Here is a 13,466-nt window from a genome sequence, read left to right as displayed (position 1 = left end):
ACTTACAAGAAACTACTTGTTCTGAATGGTCAACAAAAACAGATCAAGTGAAAGATTACATGATTAAATGGGCAGCCAACATTGGACATACAATTAAGCAAGAAGATTGGGAAAGAATAACGAATCATAATTTGAAGTATACATATGCTTATGATTTGAAAGAGAACCGGTATAAAATGATGTACTAATGGTACATAACTTCCCAAAAGTTGACAAAGTGTTATAAAAGTTTACAGGTTAAATGCTGGAAATGTGAGGCATCTTTTGCAAGATCCACTATAAGTACTGCATAACAGATTCAACAAACTGGATGTTTTAGATAACAAATATCAAAAACATCCACTAGGTGACATTCAGAAAAAAAAATTGGGACTCCACCATTGAGCTAAGGTCCCACAGTTTAAGAAGCCCTGATGGAGGACCTCATCCAATGGGAGTGGGATGGGGGAGCATCTTCTTACTGTAGGATTTGATTCCATGCTCTTTTTTAAGGAAAAAGGATTTTCCTTAAAAACATAACACACAATGTATTTTGACAATTTCTACCGTCATTCTCCACATTCTAAGCTATTGCACTGGCAAATTATTCACTACCTATTCCACATTCTTCTTCTTCTTCTTCTTTTATTAAAGAAGGGGGAACTTTTCAACTGTGGAAGTCCAAAATGTGGGTCTAGAAAAAGGGACAATATAGTTACAGCAAAATAGTAATATATCAAAAAAATGCACAGTCCTGATGAGTAAATTGCACAGTCCTGATGAGCTGTCGCCGCCCCACCCAGCCACCGGCCCTTTCGCCGCACCGGGAAAGGGCCGGCTGAGCGCCAGGCCGCGCCATCCGCCCCCCCCCCCCACGCCATCGGGAGGGCGAGGAAGAGGGAGCCAGCTGTCGCCGCCCCACCCAGCCACCGGCCCTTTCGCCGCACCGGGAAAGGGCCGGCTGAGCACCAGGCCGCGCCACTTTATTCCCCACACCATCGGGATAAAGGGGTGAAGAAGAGGGAGTCAGCTGATCCACCCACCAGCATTGGAAGGAGCTGAGGAACTCATCAGGCTTTGCCTGTAGCAGAAATTTGCAGCTGCCATCTGACTCTTTTTCTTACTATTTTTATTTTCTCTTCTTACTTTTCCTTAGCTAGTTGTAGTTTATTTAGTTAGCTATATGTTATATGTTTTTAATTGCTGATAATAATAGGAGGTGCGAGGAGCAATTAGGAGTATCGATAGGAGAGGACAGGATTGCATGAGATGGCGTGAGTGAAGAAGCCCAGGAGAGCGTATGAGTTGTCCGTGATAGTAGCGAATTATAGGAAGGTGTGGATGCTAGCGGCGTGTGTGAGAGAGTGTATAAGTTTGGTTTTAGTGTGCTGAGAGAAAGGTGGGAGGATGTGAAGAGTATGGGAGTTGTGGAATGTTTGGCGGATTGACTGATTGTGTTGTAAGTGGGAGTGAGTGAGTAGTGATAAGAGTGTCTGGTGCTAGTGGTGAGAGAGTGAATTTTTTGACATAGGAATGGCTACAGCGGACCCTTATCCGAAAAATGACATTTTGCACTTTTACGACCTCCTGAGGGACTCGTTCAACCATGTGTTGTTCCCGCTCAGGTTTTTGAACGAGAAAATGGACCATCTCCTCAGAGGCTTTGCCTCCTTCTCAGGAATTACTGTGCAATCTAACCCTCCAAAGACTGAAGACTCTCTCTGTGCAGACTTAGCTAAGGACTTGTGCCGGAATGGGGAGGAAAGCACTTTAGAGCATTCGGAACATAAGGCGGAAGGAGGGAGGGAGGGAGGGATTAAAGATGAGACATCTGAGGGAAAAGGAGAATTTTTGGGCGGACATAGGAATGGAAACATCTGGGAGTGGCAGCGGTTTGGGCTGGCTACTCAGAGAACGGCCAATAACACAACATCTGGTCACATGGATCAGCCCACTGCACTTTATGATTGGAATCAACATCTTTCCACGGACAGTTTTGCAGTGGACATTGCCGATCTAATGATAAACAGAGGCAGATGGACCTCCAAGAGGGCAGTTTGCAATTCCCTGGCCCAAATCCTAGGTAAAAGATCACAGGATATAAGACTAAAAGCCATAGTGTGGTTGTGGAGGGATTACCAATCCTCTGACCGCTCCACCCGTCTTCAAATTTCACCAGAAGACAGCACTTGGCTTGGTGAGCTAATGGCTAAACAACCTGGCCTAAAGAAATGGGGCATCACTATTAGGAGGGTAGTTGTAGACCCTCACATTCGCCCCCTGCTCGATCCTGGGGCTTTGTCCCACCATACTCCACCTGGTCCCCGGGCGAACTCCATAACTAGCTCACCAGTTATGGCCCCCCCTCCTGGTTCGTATAATTTTGAGACCCCATCTGCCCCAGTCGCCTCCACTCAGCCAGTCACACTTCTCCGCTCGAGAACACTCCCTTTATTCAGCCCACTTAGCTCCCTTGATACCTCTCTGTCCACCTCGACATCAGAGTCATCCCTACCAAATGCACAAGGGAGATTATTTCCCAGCCCAACTTCCTCCCCTGAGAGCTGACTAGATTCTGACCGGGCGGGGGGGGGGGGGGGAAGGTTCCGGAGAAGGGGGGTGCTATCCGAGTCGTGTGGGGAAGGAGATTTGCGGATCACAAACATACCAGGGAGAAGCGCAACAGAGTTTTTGCGACCCTGGAAAAGGTGGGTAGTGGTAGGCTCCTTGGCAGCCCCCTTGGTCTTAAGGTCCTGTTGATTAATGCCAGATCCGTTAATGGTAAGACCGCGGCCATCCAGGACTTGATCCTGGATGAGAGGGCGGATCTGGCATGCATTACCGAGACCTGGTTGGACGAGGTGGGGGGTGTAAACCTTTCCCAGCTGTGTCCTCCAGGTTTTGGAGTGCATCAACAGGCCAGACAAGGGGGGCGGGGAGGAGGGGTCGCAGTGGTCTTCCGGCAATCCATCGCCGTGACCAGATGCGTTGTCCCGCAAGCTTCTGGGTTTGAGTGCGTCCACTTGAAGGTGGGGAGCCGTGACAGTGTGGGGTTCCTGCTGGTGTATCGCCCACCCCGAGATCCAGCAGCTTCCCTGTCTGAGTTAGCGGAAGTGGTCTCTAATTCGGCCTTGGTCTCCCAGCGCCTGGTGGTGCTGGGAGACTTTAACATCCACGCCGAGACCACTTTATCTGGCGCAGCTCAGGACTTTATGGCCACCATGACGGCCATAGGACTGTCACAGATAATATCCGGCCCCACGCATCAAGCTGGGCACACTCTCGACCTTGTCTTTGTGGCGGACGACGAATTGATCAGAGTGGAAGATCAAAACATCCTTCCAGTGTCATGGTCTGACCATCATCTGATCACATTTAGACTTACTGCGACCCTAAACCTCCGCAGGGGTGGAGGACAAATTAAGATGGTCCGCCCTAGGAGACTGATGGATCCGGACGGATTCCGGAGGAATCTTAGGGTTCTTCCTGCCTTGGAGCCTGGCGATTCTATCGACGCCTTGGTAACTCTCTATAACGGGGAGATGGCCAGGGCGTTAGATACGATCGCACCCGAACGCCCCATCTCGTTGCGTCGTGACAGGCCATCTCCTTGGTTCACCGAGGAGCTGGCTGTGATGAAGCATACGAGAAGGGGGCTAGAGCGCAAATGGAGGAAATCTCGAGGTGTATCTGATCGAACACGGGCTAGAGCCTCTCTTAAGGCATACTCCGTGGCCATACGGGCGGCCAGGAAGTCATTCACGACCGCTCGTATAGCATCTGCAGCAAATAGATCATCGGAGCTGTTTCGGGCCGTGGGAGAACTCCTCCACCCACCTGCGGTGGAGGAGGTCCCTGACGACCCCGCAGCTCGGTGTCGTGAATTCGCACACCATTTTGCAGATAAAGTCGCCCAGATACGCCTCGAGCTCGACTCCAATTCCATCGCAGTGCCAGAAGAGGTGACGGAGGCACCTGCTTGTCCAGTTTTATGGGATTCTTTTAGGCTTGTTCTCCCTGAAACCGTGGAGGAGATTCTTGGGGCTGTGAGAGCGACCACCTCATCTCTAGACCCATGCCCATCTTGGCTCATTAAATCAGCCAGAGGGGGGTTGCTTGATTGGTTTGTACTGATTGTCAATGCATCGCTGGAGCAAGGAATTTTTCCATCTAATTTGAAGCAGGCCGTGGTCCGTCCACTTATCAAAAAAGCTTCCCTTGACTCCACGGTGCCGAATAATTACAGGCCGATCTCCAACCTCCCCTTTTTGGGTAAGGTGCTGGAGAGGGTGGTCGCCTCTCAGCTTCAGGGTTTCCTAGACGATACCAACTACCTAGATCAGTCACAGTCTGGTTTCAGGCCTGGTCATGGCACCGAGACAGCCTTGGTCGCCTTGGTGGATGACCTCCGCAGAGAACTGGACAGGGGGAGTGTGACCCTGCTGGTTCTCTTGGACATCTCAGCGGCTTTCGATACCATCGATCATGGTATCCTTCTGGGTCGTCTCTCCGGGATGGGCCTTGGGGGCACGGTTCTGTCGTGGCTCCAGTCCTTCCTGGAGGGACGAACTCAGATGGTGAAGCTGGGAGACGCCTGCTCTGACCCCTGGCCTTTGACCTGTGGGGTCCCGCAAGGCTCTATTTTGTCACCCATGCTTTTTAACATCTACATGAAACCGCTGGGAGAGGTCATCCGGAGTTTTGGAGTTGGGTGCCATCTCTACGCGGATGACACACAACTCTACTACTCCTTTCCACCTAATTCCAAGGAGGCTTCTCAGGTGCTAGACGAGTGCCTGGCCGCTGTGTCGATCTGGATGAGGAAGAACAAGCTGAAGATCAATCCCGACAAGACAGAGGTCCTCCTGGTCGATCGCAAACCAGATCGGGGTATAGGGTGGTCACCTGTGTTGGACGGGGTTACACTCCCCCTGAAGCCACAGGTCCGCAGTTTGGGCGTCCTCTTGGATTCTTCGCTTACACTTGAGGCTCAGGTGTCGGCGGTATCCGGGAGGGCCTTTGCGCAACTGAGACTTGTGCGCCAACTGCGACCATACCTCGTGAAGGCTGATCTGGCTGGGGTGGTCCATGCCTTGGTCACCTCTAGAATGGATTACTGCAATGCGCTCTACGTGGGGCTGCCCTTGAAGACGGCTCGGAAACTTCAATTGGTCCAGCGGGCAGCAGCCAGGATGCTAACCGGGGCTCATTATCAAGAGAGGTCTACCCCTCTGTTTAAGGAGCTCCACTGGCTGCCATTTATTTTCCGAGCCCAATTCAAGGTGCAGGTGCTTACCTACAAAGCCCTAAACGGTTTGGGACCACCCTACCTACGTGACCGCATCACCATCTACGAACCCACACGCTCGCTACGGTCATCTGGAGAGGCCCTGCTCGTGATCCCACCCACGTCGCAAGCGCGCTTGGTGGGGACACGTGACAGGGCCTTTTCTGTGGCGCCCCCCGACTTTGGAACGCCCTCCCAAAAGATCTCAGACAGGCCCCCACTCTAGCCGTTTTCAGAAGGAATTTAAAAACTTGGCTGTTCCGTTGTGCCTTCCCAGACTAGGAATCCCCACCCCAAGTCCTAGTAGCACCTTAGCATAACTAATTGTCGCTGCACACCGCACTTTTTACCCTACGTGCCTCCTGCCATTTCAGCACTTTTAACCTGTACCCCAGTGCGCAGGCCGAACCAGTTTTTAATAATGTCCTGATGTATTGCCATTGTCGTTTTTTGCTTATTGTTTGATTTGCTTAGCTATTGTGGTGTTATGTTATTTTGCTTATTGTGTGATTTGCTTTGTTATTGTGATGTTACGTTCTCTATTGTATTGTGTTTTGAGGCTTCGGCCTGTGTAAGCCGCATCGAGTCCTCCGGGAGATGCTAGCGGGGTACAAATAAAGTTAATAATAATAATAATAATAATAAATTATTTTAAAAGACTATAAATGTTTCATGAAAGAGGGGTACTGATGGGAAAAAGAGCATTGAGGCTCATTTTGAGACCACACACAGGAATACCTACTCTAACTTCGCTTACTTGTCCTAATAGATTTCTCTTTATTTATTTATTTATTTATTTATTACGGTTGCTTATACCCCGCCCTTCTCACCCGGGGGGACTCAGGGCGGCTTACACAAACAAGGCACAATTCGATGCCTGTATTACAAAAACATAACATCAAAACATAACATCAATAACAACAATAATTATAACACTGATAACAATTAACGTAAACAATCAATATTATCGGCAGGAATAGCCATGAAGCCGTAAAAACAATTAAAACAATAAAAGCAATACAAACCTCATTGCTGGTCAGCGTTTAACCGACTCATAGTTAGGTTCTACTTTCCACACATTGTTGGTCCTATCATTCTGGTTCCATGTCTAATTGTCAGGGTGCCCAAAGGCCTGGTCCCAGAGCCACGTCTTTACCTTCCTCCTGAAGGCAAGGAGGGAAGTTGAAGCCCTGATTTCCCCCGGGAGTGAGTTCCACAGATGAGGGGCCACCACTGAGAAGGCCCTGCTCCTCGTCCCCACCAGCCTCACTTGTGATAGCGGTGGGGTCGTGAGCAGGGCCTCCCCAGATGATCTCAGATTCCGAGATGGGACGTAGAGGGAGATACGTTCGGACAGATACGCTGGACCAGAACCGTAAAGGGTTTTGTAGGTCAAAACCAGCACCTTGAATTGTGCTCGGAACTGAATCGGCAGCCAGTGGAGCTGACATAACAGGGGGGTAGTGTGTTCCCTGTATGTCGCTCCAGTAAGCAGTCTAGCTGCCGCTCGTTGGACTAGTTGGAGTTTCCGAACAGTCTTCAAGGGCAACCCCACGTAGAGTGCGTTGCAGTAGTCTATACGGGATGTGACAAGAGCGTGGACCACTGTGGCCAGATCAGACTTCCCGAGGTACGGGCGCAACTGGTGCACAAGTTTTAATTGCGCAAAAGCTCTCCCGGCCACCGCTGAGACCTGGGGTTCCAGGCTCAGCGATGAGTCCAGGATCACTCCCAAGCTGCGAACCTGCGACTTCAGGGGGAGTGTAACCCCATCCAGTACAGGCTGTAACCCTATACCCTGTTCGGCCTTACGACTGACCAGTAGGACCTCTGTCTTGTCTGGATTCAATTTCAATTTGTTAGCTCTCATCCAGTCCGACACAGCAGCTAAACACCGATTCAAGGTCTGGACAGCCTCCTTGGTGACAGGTGGAAAGGAGTGACAGATCTGAACATCATCCGCGTAGAGATAACATTTCAGTCCGAAACTCCGAATGATCTCCCCCAGCGGCTTCATGTAGATGTTAAACAACATTGGGGACAGAATTGATCCCTGAGGGACTCCACATGACAATGGCTGTGGAGCCGAACAGGTGTCACCCAGCAACACCTTCTGGGACCGTCCCTCAAGGAAGGACCGGAGCCACTGCAAAGCAGTACCCCCAAGTCCCATCTCTGTGAGGCGTCCCAGAAGAATACCGTGATCGACGGTATCAAAGGCCGCTGAGAGGTCCAGCAGAACTAACAGGGACACACTCCCCCTGTCTAGCTCCCTGCGCAGATCATCTACCAAGGCGACCAAGGCTGTTTCCGTTCCATGTCCCGGTCTAAAGCCAGACTGTGCCGGATCTAGATAATCAGTGTCTACCAGAAATCCCTGGAGTTGTGTTGCCACCACACGTTCCATGACTTTACCCAAATAGGGGAGATTGGAAACTGGCCGATAGTTGTCTAATTGAGTGGGGTCCAGTGATGGTTTTTTCAACAGCGGTTTTATAACAGCCTGTTTTAGGCTCGCTGGAATTATGCCCTCCCGAAGGGAGGCATTAACCACCACTTTCACCCACTCTGCCAAACCCCCTCTGGCTTCCTTAATCAGCCAGGATGGACAGGGGTCTAGGATGCATGTGGTGGGTCGCACCTCCCCAAGGATCCTGTCCACATCCTCAAGCTGAACCAATTGAAATGAATCCAATAAAACCGGACAAGCAGATGCTCTCGTCACATCCTCAGAGACTGCATTTAAAGTGGCGTCGAATCCCGACCGAATCAGCGCAATTTCATCTGTGAAGAATCGAGCAAATGCTTCACAGCGAGCTCCCGAGCTGTCAGGGATCTCGCTTTCTGGCGGATTTAATAGACTCCTGACAACTCGAAAGAGCTCAGCTGGACGATTCTTTGCCGATGCAATACTGGCCGCATAGGATGTTTTTTGTGCTGCCACTATTGCCACACCATAGGACCTCGTGAAGGCATTCAGATGTGTTTGGGCTGATTTAGTGGGATTCTGGCGCCACACGCGCTCTAACCACCTCTTCTTTCGCTTCATTGCTGCCAGCTCCTCAGTGAACCAAGGGGCATGGTTAGCCCGGCTACTCGAGAGGGGGCGTTCCGGAGCGATTACATCGATTGCCCTGGTCATCTCAGAATTCCAGTGAGAGACCAAGGCGTCGATAGAATTACCAGTCAGGAAGGTGGGAAAATCCCCAAGAGCCGTCAGGAATCCATTTGGATCCATAAGTCTCCTGGGGCGGACCATTTTAATGGGTCCACCACCCCTGCGGAGGTTGGGAGGTACAGTAAGTCTAAACCTGATCAGGTAGTGGTCGGTCCATGGCAACGGAGCGATGGTTAGCTCCTCCACCCCAGCACTATCACCCCATCCCTGAGTAAAAACCAAATCCAATGTGTGACCGGCCATATGGGTGGGACCAGATATTAATTGGGACAGGCCCATGGTTGCCATGGCGGCCATAAAGTCCTGAGCTGCACCTGAAAGGGTGGTCTCGGCATGGACGTTGAAATCCCCCAGGACTAAAAGTCTCTGGGAGTCCAACGCCATATCCGAGACCACATTTGCTAGCTCAGGTAGGGAGACTGTCGTGCAGTGGGGTGGTCGGTACACTAACAGAATCCCTATCCTGTCCCGGTCACCTAACCTAAAGCCGGCACATTCAAATGATGATGATTGTGGGATGGGGCACCTGATCAAGGGGATAAAATCCTTATAGACCTCTGCAACTCCTCCTCCCCGCCCTCCGGGTCTTGGCTGGTGCTGCACAGAATAGCCAGGTGGGCATAGTTGGGTGAGATTCACCCCTCCCCCCTCATCTAGCCAGGTCTCTGTTATACATGCTAGATCCGCTTGTTCTTCCTGAATTAGATCTCGAATAGTGGAGGTCTTTCCATTGACCGACCTGGCATTGAACAGCACCATCCTTAACCCAGAGGGACCACCTTCCTGGCAACTCAGCTGTATCTTGTCGGGAGAGTTTTTTGGGGTAGCCAATGCATTCTTATTATTTTTAGGCCAAATTGTTTTTTGAGTTGTAGAATCGATAATTTTTGGAATTGCCAATGTTCTATTGTAGATTTTGGGCCAGATTTGCTTTTGTCTCAGATCCCTCCTATGTTTTAGATTTATCGAATTGTTGTTGTGAATTTTGGGCCGAAATGAATGGTTTAATCTCCTTTTCCCGTATCTTCCTCTACCTGTCACCACCTCTATAGCAGCCCCCCCACCTGCGAACCCCCCTACCCCGGGAGCATTCCCTCCCTGGTCCTCATTTGCTATCTCAGCTGTTAGCATATAACGACAGACATTGTTGTGATTGTAACTGTAGGCATCTAGGACCTGTGGGTTCTGCCCTTCAGTCCCCCTTAATCCTTCCAGTGTGTCACAGATCATAAAGTGCACTTGTGCGTTATCGAGGAGGACAGAAGGCTGTTGAAGTAACCATAACAACAGAGATAATACAAATGCGAACATCAATACTCGATATTTGATGGTAAATCCCAGCATAGGCCTTAGGCCAGATAAATCACACGTTTACAATCCACTTTGGAGTTTAAGATCATGGGGGAGGCCCTGCTCTCAATCCTGCCTCTCTCACGAGCGTGACTGGTGAGGATGAGAGACAGGGCCTTCCTGGTGGTAGCCCCTGGTCTGTGGAACACAATCCCCAGTGAAATTAAGTCGGCTCCATTTCTTCTACCCTCTAGAAAAACACTCAAATTATGGCTTTGGGACCAGGCATTTGGGTAGCAGACTTAGCAGTAATAATCACAATGAGTCATGAGAATTGATAATGGATAGGCTTTGGACTGGGACTCTGGACACTGAATTGGAACTGGTGTGGCTACATTGTTGTTAATAATGTTTTAATGGATATTTTATAATTTAATTTTTACGAATGTTTAATTTGTGTTGTATTGCTTTTATTTATATGTGTTGGCATCTAATTGTTGCCGGTTGTAAGCCACCCTGAGTGCCCCCCCCCCAGAGGTTGAGAAGGACATGTTACAAATGTTTGAAATAATAATGTTTGAAATAAAATGAACTAACATGGGTAAATCTGACATGTCCCATCCCACATGTAGATAAGCACCTTTAGTCATTTCCACACGCATCGGGAGCTCTGAAACTAATTGCTCCCCATGTCCAGAATCCTCAATTTTCAAACATTTCCCATGGGGTGACCGGTAGAATTAGTTTTGCATTGTGTGATGGACTCCTTGGGACTCCATCTGTAAACTGTTTTTAAAACATGTAGAAATAAAGTGGGGGGGGGGGTGTTGTATCTGGTGAGGTACTAAGAGGACTTCACTGTTGGGGAAAAAACAGAGGCAGCGCAGCAGGCCTTTTATAGGTGAATTTATTCAAAAGTAAGTTTAGTTCTCCTTACCTATAACATTTCACAGATGAAAATCAGTATGTGTTCTGCCAAGAAACAACAAAGTGTGCTTAAGACACAAGTCTTATTAATAACAAGGAACAACAAAAGAGAAAGAAGAAGCTGCAATGGTTTGCTATTGTCTGAATCTATTGGGAAAGGTAAGATTCTACCCCTGCTCCCCTCTCCAGAATTAATTGAAAGCAAGCTATTCTTGCACTTGAACTAAGCAAGCAACAAAGGGGAAAAGTAGGAGGAGGAGAAAGAAACTGACAATTTAAAATCTACTGGAAGAGTTGGACAATAGAATATTAATGAGGACTTTCCCTGGAAATTGGACAATTGGGGTGTGTCTGTTGCAGTCTTAGATCACTTTCTCCAACTAGTTCTATCCAGATAGCAAGCAACACAATGAGCCCAAATGCAGTATTCCAGAATAGAAAACAGCTACCAGATGGCTGCTGCACTAGCCACCTGCTGCTCCCACACCAAATACACTAAATCAAACTGAAACAAAACAGGAATAGATTGTTGAGGCAGCTTTCAATACCAGAAAATATTAAGTCTGATTATAGAAGGGTCTGTCTGCGATTATCTTGATGACAATACAGTGATTAGTAGGAGACAGCATGAGTTTGTCAAAAGCAAATCCTGTGAAACTAAATTTATATATGTTTAAAATCAGTTCACTAGTTTAGAAGATGATGGGAATGTTTGGTTGTTATTAATGTCAATTTCAGCTAAAGATTTCATAAGGTTTCCTATGACATTTTGACCTGACTATCACCCCTTCTGCACTGCCATATAATCCAGATTATCAAAACAAATAATCAACATTATCTGCTATGGGGAAGAAATCTGAGAATGGTTCTAGGTGGGCAAGTTAACACTGGTCTCCATAGGTGGTGACATAATGCTAGATGTACAGTCATAAATAAATGCATGTGTGCTGTCAATCTGAGACTTGAGGATGCCCAAAACAAAGCCTTGTGGAAATGACAATCAAATGCTAACCACTTAATTGGGAAAATAGCTGAGAAAGAAGAAGACTCGTTTCATGTTTCTTCCTTTTAAAATATGTAAAAATACAAGTTGGACACAAATATATGCAGTTAGAGGTACCTTTACATGAATGTGGTACACACATTTAATGAAATTTCCACTCATTGGTTCCTGGCTTTATCAATTTGACACATAGAATGAATTTTAGCTCTGTTTTGGGGTTATCTGAGATACATAAAGATATCTCATCTTGTTGTTTATAGGGTTCTCTTTTCTGAGATAGAAAGAAAAAACCATCTATCTATCTATCTATCTATCTATCTATCTATCTATCTTCAATTTGTTTTAAGTTCTGAAAAATTGGCTACAAAGCGCATATACATAAAATAAAGTGATTTTTATGGTGCTGGCTTTTTCTCTTTTTAATGATTATGCCCTAACATGGTTCTAAACTTAAAATTAAGTTTGATTTTTTTGGAATATTTTGGAGGTGGGATTGCTTAAAAAATACACATAATATACTCTGGTTCTGTGTGATTGCCCCTTTTGGAGTGCTTTTTAGTAGAATGTAGTGGTTCCCTGCTGCCATTGTATGTTTAAAAATACCAAGAGCAATAGATTTCACCTGACCTTAGAAGCCAAGATGGGCCTGAGTAATATTTGGATGGTGACTATGTAGTATAGGACATATTTCAGAGGAAGGCATGATGAACCATATTTGCATATTCTTTTCCTAAATAAACCCTATGGAATTTATGAGATCATTAAATGTTTGTGCAATGGCTTCCTTACATACTGTGATTGTTGTATAGTATGTGTGGTTTTATGCTACTTTGCTTACTTTGCTTTTTAGTTGTGCCATACTATAGTTTGCATGAAATTGACATATATATATAAATATATATATATATATATATATAGAGAGAGAGAGAGAGAGAGAGAGAGTTGAAGGCAGATTTTGACACCAAAATTATGGATTTTGCTTTCACCTGTGGATATTTCAAGGCATGCAATAATCTTTTCCCCACCTTTTAAAAATGCATAGGGGACCATACTTCAGGTAAGGTGAGGATAGGCTTCTACTCAGAGAGATCGGGGTTATCAATTTTATTAGGAACTGTTTTATCAAAAGCAACTGCTGCAGAATTCCTGCAGAGATGCTTATCCAAACAAGCCTTTATACAAAACACTCCTGGCCTGGACTGAAACCTGAGCCTCCAATTTGACAGCACAATAACTGCTGTGGCTCCATTCTGGAATTTGTAGTTTTGTGAGGTATTTATGCTTCGCTGTCAGAGAGCAATTATTCATGATAAATCCCAGGATTCCATAAAATGGAACAATGGCAGTGATGCCAAACTTCTATAATGTGGAGGGATTCTAATAGAAGTTTCACTTTTCAGGATTCTTGGTGAAATGGTCAACCTCCAGGTAAACAAGAACTTATATGTTCAATATATTGTCGAAAGCTTTCATGTCTGGAATCACTGGGTTGTTGTAGGTTTTTTGGGCTATATGGCCATGCTCTAGAAGCATTCTCTCCTGATGTTTCAGCTGCATCTATGTCAAGCATCCTCAGAGGTTGTGGGGTCTGTTGGAACTAGGAAAATTGGGTTTATATATCTGTAGAATGTTCAGGGTGGGACAAAGAACTCTTGTCTGTTGGAGCTAGGTGTGAATGTTCCAACGGGACACCTTAATTAGCATTTGATGGCCTGGCAGTTTGTTAGAGTGGTCCACAGAAATGCTGGACCACTAACAACCACCATGTCAGACTACACAGAGAAGCCATTGAAATCCATAAG

Source organism: Anolis sagrei, chromosome 1 (assembly GCF_037176765.1).
Source record: "Anolis sagrei isolate rAnoSag1 chromosome 1, rAnoSag1.mat, whole genome shotgun sequence".
Lineage (NCBI taxonomy): Eukaryota > Metazoa > Chordata > Lepidosauria > Squamata > Dactyloidae > Anolis > Anolis sagrei.
This window is presented reverse-complemented; position numbering follows the sequence as displayed.